Here is a 12,176-nt window from a genome sequence, read left to right as displayed (position 1 = left end):
CCAGAGCCCCATAGAAAAGCAATGGGAATTTTAAGCCAATCAAATGACCAGATGCCCTATGACTAGATGCCATGTGACCAGATGCCCTATGACCAGATGCCATATGACCAGAGGCCCTATGACCAGATGCCCCTATGACCAGATGCCCCTATGACCAGATGCCCTATGACCAGATGCCATATGACCAGATTCCCTATGACCAGATACCCTATGACCAGATGCCATATGACCAATGAACATTGTTTAATGATGTCACCAATGAGTCATAGAACGTGATTGTTGTTTGTTGTTGTTGTTGTTGTTTTATGGCGGTTGGCATCCGAGTGTTGCATTACCGCCAGACTTTATTGTTGTTGTTGTTGTTGTTGTGGCGGTTGGTATCCACGTGTTACATCACCGCCAGACTTTATTCTTTAGACTTTATTTCCTCAGACGTTTCGTAGTCCTCAGACTCTGTCGTAGTCCGTAAAAGTACACCTTCCATTGCTTTGGTGTTACAAAGCCCATGAGGTCATGATATGACTTTGTGACTAGAATAGTTGTTGTGTCAGAGACCAACCGGCTTTATTCCAGGGAGACTCTTCTTCATCTTCCTCTCCCTCTTTGACGTTCGGTGCTTTGGAAGTACAAAGCCCATGAGGTCACGGGACGTCTTTGTCGTTTTATCCTTTAGAAGTCCTTCTTCCATCGCCATGAAGTCCAAGCGCGTTAGAACATCCTCTTGCTCCTCATCCTCGACTCAGTCTCCAACACCCCCCACCTCTATAAACGTTTACCCAGCCCTGTGCTACATAAGTAAGCAACCACAGCCTGACACAAACCCTGTGACTGGATCGCCAGAACGTTCCGCAGATTGAACTCCCGCCCATTATTCCGAAACCACAAGGCCAACCCGGCCCTTTCTCTATCATAAGCCTCACAGCAAATCAGCACATGCTCGACAGTCTCTGGCACCCGACAGCGACCACACAGACCGGTCGGATGCTTGCCTATCCTACTCAGTGACCAATTGAGTCCAGCATGGCCAATCCTCATGCGGGCGAAGGCCCTTTCCTCCCACGCGTTCCTGCCCATAGACCCGCAAGGACCCACACTACCCTGTATGTGATAGAGATGCCGTCCAGTAACACAGTGGCTCCAAAATTCCTGCCAAAGGCCGACCACATGACTCTTGATAACGGGCTTGACTTCAGATTTGCTTAACTCAACCGCCACATCAATTGATGGCCGCCTAAGGGAACGCTTAGCCAGTGCATCAGCCATTTCGTTACCATCCACCCCCACATGCGCAGGGACCCAAATGAAGGAAACCCTCACATCCTTCCTGGACAGGGAGAGCAGCAGACAGAAGATGCCATTCAACACATCCTGTCTGCAATCCGATTTCCCAGATTTAATGCTTTGCAATGCAGAAAGGCTGTCAGAGGCCACCACAATGCCGCAACACTGCAAAGCAGATTCCGCCCATTCCAATGCCAACCGTATCGCTATGAGTTCCGACGTGAAAACAGAAAGGCGATCTGTCAACCTCTTCTTGACCGCCAGCCCCAGGTCAGGCACAAAATAAGCGGCGCCAGTACGCCCACTCTCAGGATCCCTAGACCCGTCGGTATAAATAAACACATCACCTGAGTCCTTATCAATGAGCGCTTGAACGGCAAACTGCAGTGCCCTCCCAGCGACTCCTCTAAGCTTGCCATGCAAGCTAACATCAACAGGAGCCGGGACAAACTTCCACGGAGCTATAGCAGACAAAGCCACCGACGGGCTCACACGCAGATCACCAACCCCCGCAAGCCGCGCCTTCGCATTTCCTACCTGGCTAAAAACCATACCGCATGCCTCACTCTGCCCCCCATCAACCCTGAGAAAGTCCCTCACCGGGTGAGAGCTCGTATGACCTTGCACATTCACCCAGTGTCATGGAATTAGACAAACACCGATGCTATTCCGTAACACATAGAGAACACAATTCAACTTAGAATATGAAACGACACAGAAACATCAGACATTTGTATGGCATGCATGGGAGAAAACGCGGGGACTGTGTCAGCCAAGCCGTTGTAAGGAGCCTGGCTGACCCTCCTGCATCTCACCCCCGCGTCTCACCCCGTTTTGTTGTTGTTGTTGTTGTTGTTGTTTTTTGGCGGTTGGCATCCAAGTGTTGCATTACCGCCAGACTTTATTCCTCAGACTTTGTTGTATTCTTTAGAAGTTCTTCTTCCATTGCTTTGGCGTTTCAAAGCCCATGAGGTGTTTTATGGCTGTTGTTGTTGTTGTTGTTGTTGTTTTATGGCGGTTGGCATCCAAGTTGTTGTTGTTGTTGTTGTTGTTTTATGGCGGTTGGCATCCAAGTGTTGCATTACCGCCAGACTTTATTCCTCAGACTTTGTCGTAGTCCTCAGACTCTGTCGTAGTCCGTAAAAGTACTCCTTCCATTGCTTTGGTGTTACAAAGCCCATGAGGTCATGATATGTCTTTGTGACTAGAATAGTTGTTGTTGTTGTTGTTGTTTTATGGCGGTTGGCATCCGAGTGTTGCATTACCGCCAGGTTGTTGTTGTTGTTGTTGTTGTTGTTTTATGGCGGTTGGCATCCGAGTGTTGCATTACCGCCAGACTTTATTCCTCAGACGTTTCGTAGTCCTCAGACTCTGTCGTAGTCCGTAAAAGTACTCCTCCCATTGCTTTGGCGTACAAAGCCCATGAGGTCATGATGTGTTTTTGTGACTAGAATAGTTGTTGTGTCAGAGACCAACCGGCCTTATTCCAGGGAGACTCCTCCCCACCTTCCTCGCCCTCTTTGACGCTCCGTTAGAAGTCCTTCTTCCATCACTTTGGCGTTTCTAGGCCCACGAAGTCCAAGCGCGTTAGGACATCCTCTTGCTCCTCATCCTCGGCTCAGTCTCCAACACCCCCCACCTCTATAAACGTTTACCCAGCCCTGTGCTACATAAGTAAGCAACCACAGCCTGACACAAACCCTGTGACTGGATCGCCAGAACGTTCCGCAGATTGAACTCCCGCCCATTATTCCGAAACCACAAGGCCAACCCGGCCCTTTCCCTATCATAAGCCTCACAGCAAATCAGCACATGCTCGACAGTCTCTGGCACCTGACAGTGACCACACAGACCGGTCGGATGTTTGCCTATCCTACTCAGTGACCAATTGAGTCCAGTATGGCCAATCCTCATGCGGGCGAAGGCCCTTTCCTCCCACGCGTTCCTGCCCATAGACCCGCAAGGACCCACACTACCCTGTATGTGATAGAGATGCCGTCCAGTAACACAGTGGCTCCAAAATTCCTGCCAAAGGCCGACCACATGACTCTTGATAACGGGCTTGATTTCAGACTTGCCCAACTCAACCGCCACATCAATTGATGGCCGCCGAAGGGAACGTTTAGCCAGTGCATCAGCCATTTCGTTACCATCCACCCCCACATGCGCAGGGACCCAAATGAAGGAAACCCTCACATCCTTCCTGGACAGGGAGAGCATCAGACAGAAGATGCCATTCAACACATCCTGTCTGCAATCCGATTTCCCAGATTTAATGCTTTGCAATGCAGAAAGGCTGTCACAGGCCACCACAATGCCGCAACACTGCAAAGCAGATTCCGCCCATTCCAACGCCAACCGTATCGCTATGAGTTCCGACGTGAAAACAGAAAGGCGATCTGTTTCAGAGACCAACCGGCTTTATTCCAGGGAGACTCTTCTTCATCTTCCTCTCCTTCTTTGACGTTCGGTGCTTCCACCGTACAGCTTTATTCTTTAGGCTTCATTCTATAGGCTTTAATATGTCCACTGATGTCGCCGCTTGGTAGCCGTGCGTCTACGAGACTGGGCGAGGACAGGAGACCACCCCCACCCCCATCTCGTCACTCTGATCACTCTGACTCCCCACAAGCAGACCCCCATCACTCCGACTCCCATTTAACGCCTTTAGCCTGTTTTCTATATCTGCCCAATCAAGCTCCTTTGTTCCAAGGAATCTCCCTGCAGCTTTAGCAATGATCCTGATCCTTTCAGTTCTGCTTTGAGTCTGAGCAGCACAGTTTACAACATCCACCATAAAGAGTACAAAATCCTCTCTATCCACAACCAGGGTATTCTCATTAATTCTGGAACCTGCACACTTGGGACCTCCACTCTTGAAACCTTCACACTTCTTGGGAGCCACGCTGGCCTCTCTCATTTCGCCCTGGCTGGGAGCAGCGCTGGCTCCTCTCTCTGTATTTACTCTAAACTCGTTACTTGAAACTTTCTTGACTGCATCTGCATAGGATATACCTTGAGAGACCTTTATTTTCTGCACCTCAGCAGCTCTTTTGCTAAACCTGCATCCCCCGTAGGCAGAGCTATGTTCTTCCCCACAGTTACAGCACTTCAGTTTTGCACCCACGTCACACTTCCCATACTCGTGATCTCCTGCACATTTACCACATCTTTGCCTCCCTCTACAGACCGCTGCAATATGCCCAAAGCGCTGGCACTTAAAGCAACGCAGGGGCGGCGGAACATATGGCCTGACGCTATAGCACATGTACCCAACGAACACCTTACTAGGCAGGCACCTCCCTTCAAGTGTTACCATTACCGACAAGCTGTCACATCTTACCCCAAACCGGGTCACCTTCAAACGCCTAGCGTCCACCACCGTAACTCCCGTCAAATTCTCCTTAACTTCATCCACAGACGTCGCCGTAGGGACACCTACGATAACTCCTCTGACCGTGTTTCTTTCAGCATCAGACACAAGAATGTCCTTTCCACCCAGACGTTTAGTTCCAATCGCCTTCCGTTGCTGAGCCGCGTCCTTGCACACGACCAGCAGCGAGCCATCTCTAAGGACACTCGCACTCTTGATCACTCCCACAGCTATAGTTAGGCTCTTTGACAATGCCACTGAATTCCACTCCTTAAAGGATGCACTATCCTGTGCAAGCTTTATGATCACCTTACAGTCTCTGCTCTCACCCCGGACATCAATAGCTTCAGCCTCATCCTGCTGCTCATTCCCAGAACCCTCGGACGAGCTAAGGGACTTTTTACGTTTCCGGGCACGTGCAGGCAGAAAAGGCTGCTCCTCCACGCCGTCCAGAACGTGTTGCATTACCGCCAGACTTTATTCCTCAGACTTTGTCGTAGTCCTCAGACTCTGTCGTAGTCCGTAAAAGTACTCCTTCCATTGCTTTGGTGTTACAAAGCCCATGAGGTCATGATATGTCTTTGTGACTAGAATAGTTGTTGTTGTTTCAGACGAGTCTGAGGAAGATATAAAGTCTGGCGGTAATGCAACACTCGGATGCCAACCGCCATAAAACAACAACAACAACAACAACAACAACAACAACCGGCTTTATTCCAGGGAGACTCTTCTTCATCTTCCTCTCCTTCTTTGACGTTCGGTGCTTCCACCGTACAGCTTTATTCTTTAGGCTTCATTCTATAGGCTTTAATATGTCCACTGATGTCGCTGCTTGGTAGCCGTGCGTCTACGAGACTGGGCGAGGACAGGAGACCACCCCCACCCCCATCTCGTCACTCTGATCACTCTGACTCCCCAAAAGCAGACCCCCATCACTCCGACTCCCATTTAGCGCCTTTAGCCTGTTTTCTATATCTGCCCAATCAAGCTCCTTTGTTCCAAGGAATCTCCCTGCAGCTTTAGCAATGATCCTGATCCTTTCAGTTCTGCTTTGAGTCTGAGCAGCACAGTTTACAACATCCACCATAAAGAGTACAAAATCCTCTCTATCCACAACCAGGGTATTCTCATTAATTCTGGAACCTGCACACTTGGGACCTCCACTCTTGAAACCTTTACACTTCTTGGGAGCCACGCTGGCCTTTCTCATTTCGCCCTGGCTGGGAGCAGCGCTGGCTCCTCTCTCTGTATTTACTCTAAACTCGTTACTTGAAACTTTCTTGACTGCATCTGCATAGGATATACCTTGAGAGACCTTTATTTTCTGCACCTCAGCAGCTCTTTTGCTAAACCTGCATCCCCCGAAGGCAGAGCTATGTTCTTCCCCACAGTTACAGCACTTCAGTTTTGCACCCACGTCACACTTCCCATACTCGTGATCTCCTGCACATTTACCACATCTTTGCTTCCCTCTACAGACCGCTGCAATATGCCCAAAGCGCTGGCACTTAAAGCAACGCAGGGGCGGCGGAACATATGGCCTGACGCTATAGCACATGTACCCAATGAACACCTTACTAGGCAGGCACCTCCCTTCAAGTGTTACCATTACCGACAAGCTGTCACATCTTACCCCAAACCGGGTCACCTTCAAACGCCTAGCGTCCACCACCGTAACTCCAGTGAAATTCTCCTTAACTTCATCCACAGACGTCGCCGTAGGGACACCTACGATAACTCCTCTGACCGTGTTTCTTTCAGCATCAGACACAAGAATGTCCTTTCCACCCAGACGTTTAGTTCCAATCGCCTTCCGTTGCTGAGCCGCGTCCTTGCACACGACCAGCAGCGAGCCATCTCTAAGGACACTCGCACTCTTGATCACTCCCACAGCTACAGTTAGGCTCTTTGACAATGCCACTGAATTCCACTCCTTAAAGGATGCACTATCCTGTGCAAGCTTTATGATCACCTTACAGTCTCTGCTCTCACCCCGGATATCAATAGCTTCAGCCTCATCCTGCTGCTCATTCCCAGAACCCTCGGACGAGCTAAGGGACTTTTTACGTTTCCGGGCACGTGCAGGCAGAAAAGGCTGCTCCTCCACGCCGTCCAGAACGTCTTCCATCCCCGATCCACTCTCCTCCGCCATCTCCCGTCTCTCCAGACCGGGTATTGAGCAAGGTCTCCTCACAGTTTTAGTCCAGGGCTTGTTCTTCCTCAGACTGTTGTTTTATGGCGGTTGGCATCCGAGTGTTGCATTACCGCCAGACGTTGTTGTTTCAGAGACCAACCGGGTTGTTGTTTTATGGCGGTTGACATCCGAGTGTTGCATTACCGCCAGACTTTATTCCTTAGACTTTGTCGTAGTCCTAATAGTTCTTCTTCCAGTGCCTTGACTTCCAGTGCTTTGTCCTCAGACTCTGTCGTAGTCCGTAAAAGTACTCCTTCCATTGCTTTGGTGTTACAAAGCCCATGAGGTCATGATATGTCTTTGTGACTAGAATAGTTGTTGTTGTTGTTTCAGAGACCAACCGAAAAGTCTGAGGAATAAAGTCTGGCGGTAATGCAACAATTGGATGCCAACCGCCATAAAACAACAACAACAACAACAACAACAACAACAACAACAACAACCGGCTTTATTCCAGGGAGACCCTTCTTCATCTTCCTCTCCTTCTTTGACGTTCGGTGCTTCCACCGTACAGCTTTATTCTTTAGGCTTCATTCTATAGGCTTTAATATTTCCACTGATGTCGCTGCTTGGTAGCCGTGCGTCTACAAGACTGGGCGAGGACAGGAGACCACCCCCACCCCCATCTCGTCACTCTGATCACTCTGACTCCCCAAAAGCAGACCCACATCACTCCGACTCCCATTTAGCACCCCGTTTTTTCCCATGCTGGTTGGTTTTATTAGATATTCTGGAATAGGCGGGTCACATTTCTCATTGGTCAGTTTCACATCAAGGCACTTGGTATTTTTCCGTAGAGATAAAGCCTGCTACGGGGGGGGTGCAACTCCCCCCCTGGGGCAACATACTTTGGCTCATCTTTATGATACCTTCACAAACAAATGCAGTTTGTCACACACCCGTTCTTCTCTTAGACTAATGATGCAGATAAAATATCACTATTATGCAGATAAAATACATCAGAAATATAATCATATATTCACATTTTATCACACCCAGTAAGCCAACAGAAGTTCTAGCCTCCGTAGCCGCAACGGCAATTCCCCCAACTCAACCTGCAGCGCCGAGACAGGGGAGGTCCTAAAAGCCCTACAGCAGATGCGCAAGGCCTGGGCTTGCTCCACATCAAGCTTCTTTAAGTTAGTCTCAGCCGCAGACATGTAGGCTATACAGCCATAATCAATAGCCGCCCTCATGACGGCCCGATAAATACCCAGGAGCGACCTTCTGCTGGCCCCCCAGTCCTGGCCGGATAGACAACGAAGCAAGTTATTCACCCTTTTGCATTTACCACTGACCTCATCAATGTGCTGACGCCAACTAAGCCTCTCGTCAAAGGTGACCCCCAAGAACCTCACCTCCCTGACCTGTTCGAGCACCTGCCCATGCAGTCGAAGGGAGACGTCCCTATGCCCATTGAAGAAACAGATCACTTTAGACTTCCGTACGGACAGTTTAAACCCCCACTTCAGGGTCCACTGCTCCACCTGCTGTATTGCCCTTTGCAGTTTCGCCTCGTAAAACCGGAGATTCCTCCCTCTCACCCATAGAGCGCCATCATCAGCATAAAGGCTCCTCCCAACAGACCCATCCACGTCGTCAAAGATGTCCTTAATCATAACATTGAACAAGATAGGGCTACACACACTCCCCTGCGGGATCCCATTCTCCACCCCATAGACCCCAGAGTAAGCAGCGCCCACTCTGGTTTGGATACGCCGGCCAGACAGAAAGCTCCGGACCCAGTTAAACAGTTTACCCTTCACACCACACTTCCGCAGCTTAATGAGGAGCCCATCCTTCCAAACCATATCGTACGCCTTCTCCACATCAAAGAGCACCGCAATAACCTTTTCTTTCTGAGCCCTGGCCAGCTGGATATCAGATTCCAAAGACAACACGGAATCCATGGTGTTCCTGCCCCTACGGAAACCACTCTGGTGCGCGGGAAGCAAACCCTGACTCTCCAAGAAGTAATCCAACCGCTCGGTAACCATGCGCTCCATCGTTTTCCCGAGCTGCGACGTCAAGGCAATCGGCCTATAATTTGAAGGGTCAGACGCTGGCCTACCCGGCTTCAGAACCGGCACCACCGTAGACTGTTTCCACGCAGATGGAACACAACCTGAATCCCAAACACGGTTGAAAAGACCCAGGACTAGCCCAAGCGTGTCATCAGTCAAATGAGAGAGCATGTCATAGCACACCTCATCTTTACCCGGGGCTGTCTGTTTCGCCTTAGAAAGTGCTCTCCTTAGCTCAAACAAACTAAACGGAAGGTCAAGGTCATCTTGAGTCGAAGGCTGGTGCCCAATCAGCTCAGAAATCTGGGCCAAAGTACTCTCCCTGTAGTGCCTTTCCGCAGGTGAGAGATTGTCAGAGCTGTGCACCGACACAAAGGTGCTGGCCAACAGTTCAGCTTTGTCAACGTCGCTGACTGCTTCAACACCATTCAGTATTAGGACCGGGGTCCCATGACGGCGCTCAACCCCATGCATCCGCTTAATCATCCCCCAAACATCCCCGAGACGCGTTTCTCTCCCAATTTTGGAACAATACCGCCTCCAATAGGCACTCTTGGCCGTTCTTACAGTTTTCCGCACAACAGCGCGAGCCCTCTTGTAGTCAATGAGGGCACCCTCAGTGTGGGTAACCCTTAGCCGGCGAAACGCCGCATTTCTCGCCCTAACAGCATAACCACATGCTTCATTCCACCACGGCACCCCTCTTCCTATGTCCACTACCACCACTCTTAGGAATCGTGCCTACCGCTGACTGCGTGATGAGCGAGACAATTGCACTATTGAGAACAACCACCTGAGTCAATCCTCCTTCCCGCAGAACCCTAGAACCATCATCAGCTTTCCTCAGGAAAGCCCCCCAGTTCGCCCTTGCCAACTGCCACCTCTGACCACACAGCTCCCAAAGCCAATCTCGGTGCGGACTAGATAGTGATCGCTACCAAAAGAAAGATTACCAAGAACCTCCCAACTACAAACACCAGCTAACTCCTTGGACACAAGCGTAAGATCTATTGCACTTTCCGTACCGGTCCCCATATCATAGCGGGTCCCACTCCCATCATTCAGACAAACCAACTCCCTTTGATTGATAAAACCCACTACCACCTGCCCATACCTATCGGTACCACTACCGCCCCACAAAGCGCTATGCGCATTAAAATCCCCACACCACACGGCCTTTCCCCGAACATCCTTACCGATACTATGTAAGGACTCTAACGTTAACTCACCACACGGATTATAAAGGTTAACCACAGTAACAGCTTCACCACCCAGCCAGACCCTTACCACCAGAGCCTCCGGCGCTTTACTCACACTGACAACAACGTAATTTAGGTCATCTCGGACAAACACAGCCACACCTCCGCCTCTACCCTGCTCCCTATCATTCCTTACACACACATACCCTTGTATCCCAAAACCCCACCTAGGTTGTAACCAAGTCTCCTGCACGCACATAACGTGAGGCTTGTTCAACAAGGTAGAGACAAAATGCTTAAATTCCTGGCCATTAGCACGAAGACTACGCGCATTCCATTGCAAGACAACCACCGCCATTATGAGCCCCCGGAACCTGACGGCGCATTGGGAGCCCCCCCACTCCCACTGCCAGAATGGGGCAGGGTGCCTTCCCGCAGCGCATCCTCTATCTCCGTCCACTCGGGACCCCCAGCTCCAAAGTACTTCCCTGCAGCCTTAGCGATGATCCTAGTCTTTTCGGATCTCTTCTTGGTTTGACCAGTACAGTTAATCACTTCCACCATAAAGAGGAAGAAATCTTTCCTCTTCACAACCAGTACATCCTCCGCACCCACAGGGCCTCTGCCCGTGGAAGCCACACTCACAGGCATCCCAGTGGGGACCTCCCCCTGGCCGCGGGCAACGCTGCCCCCTCCCCTGTCGCCTAGGTCACCAGCAGCACTGGCAGCCCGCACTGCATCCACCTTCACCTGACTACCAGACACCTTCTTGACCGCATCCGCGTAGGATATGCCTTGAGAGGCTCTAACTTTTTGCACCTCAGCAGCCCTCTTGCTGAACATGCATCCCCCGTAGGCAGAGCTATGCTCTCCCCCACAGTTACAGCACTTGAGTTTTGCTCCTTCGTCACACTTCCCATACTCGTGGTCTCCTGCACATTTACCACACTTCTGCTTCCCTCTACAGACCGCTGCAATATGTCCAAAGCGCTGGCACTTGAAGCAACGCAGGGGCGGCGGAACATATGGGCGTACGCCATAGCGCGTGTACCCAACGCACACCACACGAGGCAGGATCCCACCTTCAAATCTAATCATTATCGACAGGCTGTCACACCTTACCCCATCCCGGGTCACCTTCAACCGCCTAGCATCCACCACCTTAGCTCCAGTCAAATTCTCCTTTATGTCATCCACAGATGTCATCGTAGGGACGCCTACGAGAACTCCCCTGACCGTGCCTCTTACAGCATCAGACACAAGAATGTCCTTCCCCCCCAGACACTTAGCTTCAATCGCCTTCCGTTGCTGAGCCACGTCCTTGCACACGACCAGCAGCGAGCCATCCCTAAGGACACTCGCATGCTTGACCACTCCCACAGCTACAGTCAGGCTCCTTGTCAATGCCATCGGATCCCACCCCTTAAAGGACGCATTATCCTGCGCGAGCTTTATGAACACCTTACACTCTGAACTCACATCCCCGATATCTGCAACCCCCCCGCCCTGCTCCTCACTGAGAGAGCCCTCCATAGACGAGCAAGAAGACGCCCTACGCTGCACAGGATCAGTGGCTCCAGGGGAGTCCTCCCCGCTGTTCATATCGTCACCAACCAGGTCACGCTTCCTCTTCTTCTTCCCTGTCATACAGACCGAGGCGTTCCTCTATGTTGCCGTAATATCCAAACAACGCTCAATAATCCACCGTCAGCGTGTATCTTCAGTTGTTGTCTTATGGCGGTTTATACCTATGGTGGTTTACGGCAGTTTCAGAGACCGACCGGCTTGCATCCAAGCGTTCTGGTGGTTGTTTGTCTTTACGCCTATAGTTTTTCATCACTCCCCTCCTTCTGTGGGCGGGGTTTATTCACCTTTGACCTTAAAAAGCTGTAAGTGTAAAATAAATATAATACAACATATAAACTGTGAACTGAACCTTTATAAGTTATTATTTATAAAGAATTTTATTTTTTTTACACAGAAAAGTATAAAGTGCTCTATACAAACATCAGTACAACCACAACATATTACAGGTTCCGATATTATAATTTATTGAGCACAAGACCAGGCCATGAAGCCCTGCAGAACTAATGTCTAATTAAAAT

This window comes from Eucyclogobius newberryi, unplaced genomic scaffold, assembly GCF_026437365.1.
Source record: "Eucyclogobius newberryi isolate DKJ021-1_F unplaced genomic scaffold, fEucNew1.0.hap1 SCAF_9, whole genome shotgun sequence".
In the NCBI taxonomy this organism is placed as follows: Eukaryota; Metazoa; Chordata; class Actinopteri; order Gobiiformes; family Gobiidae; genus Eucyclogobius; species Eucyclogobius newberryi.
The sequence above is the reverse complement of the archived record's forward strand: the minus strand, read 5'-3'. Positions refer to the sequence as shown.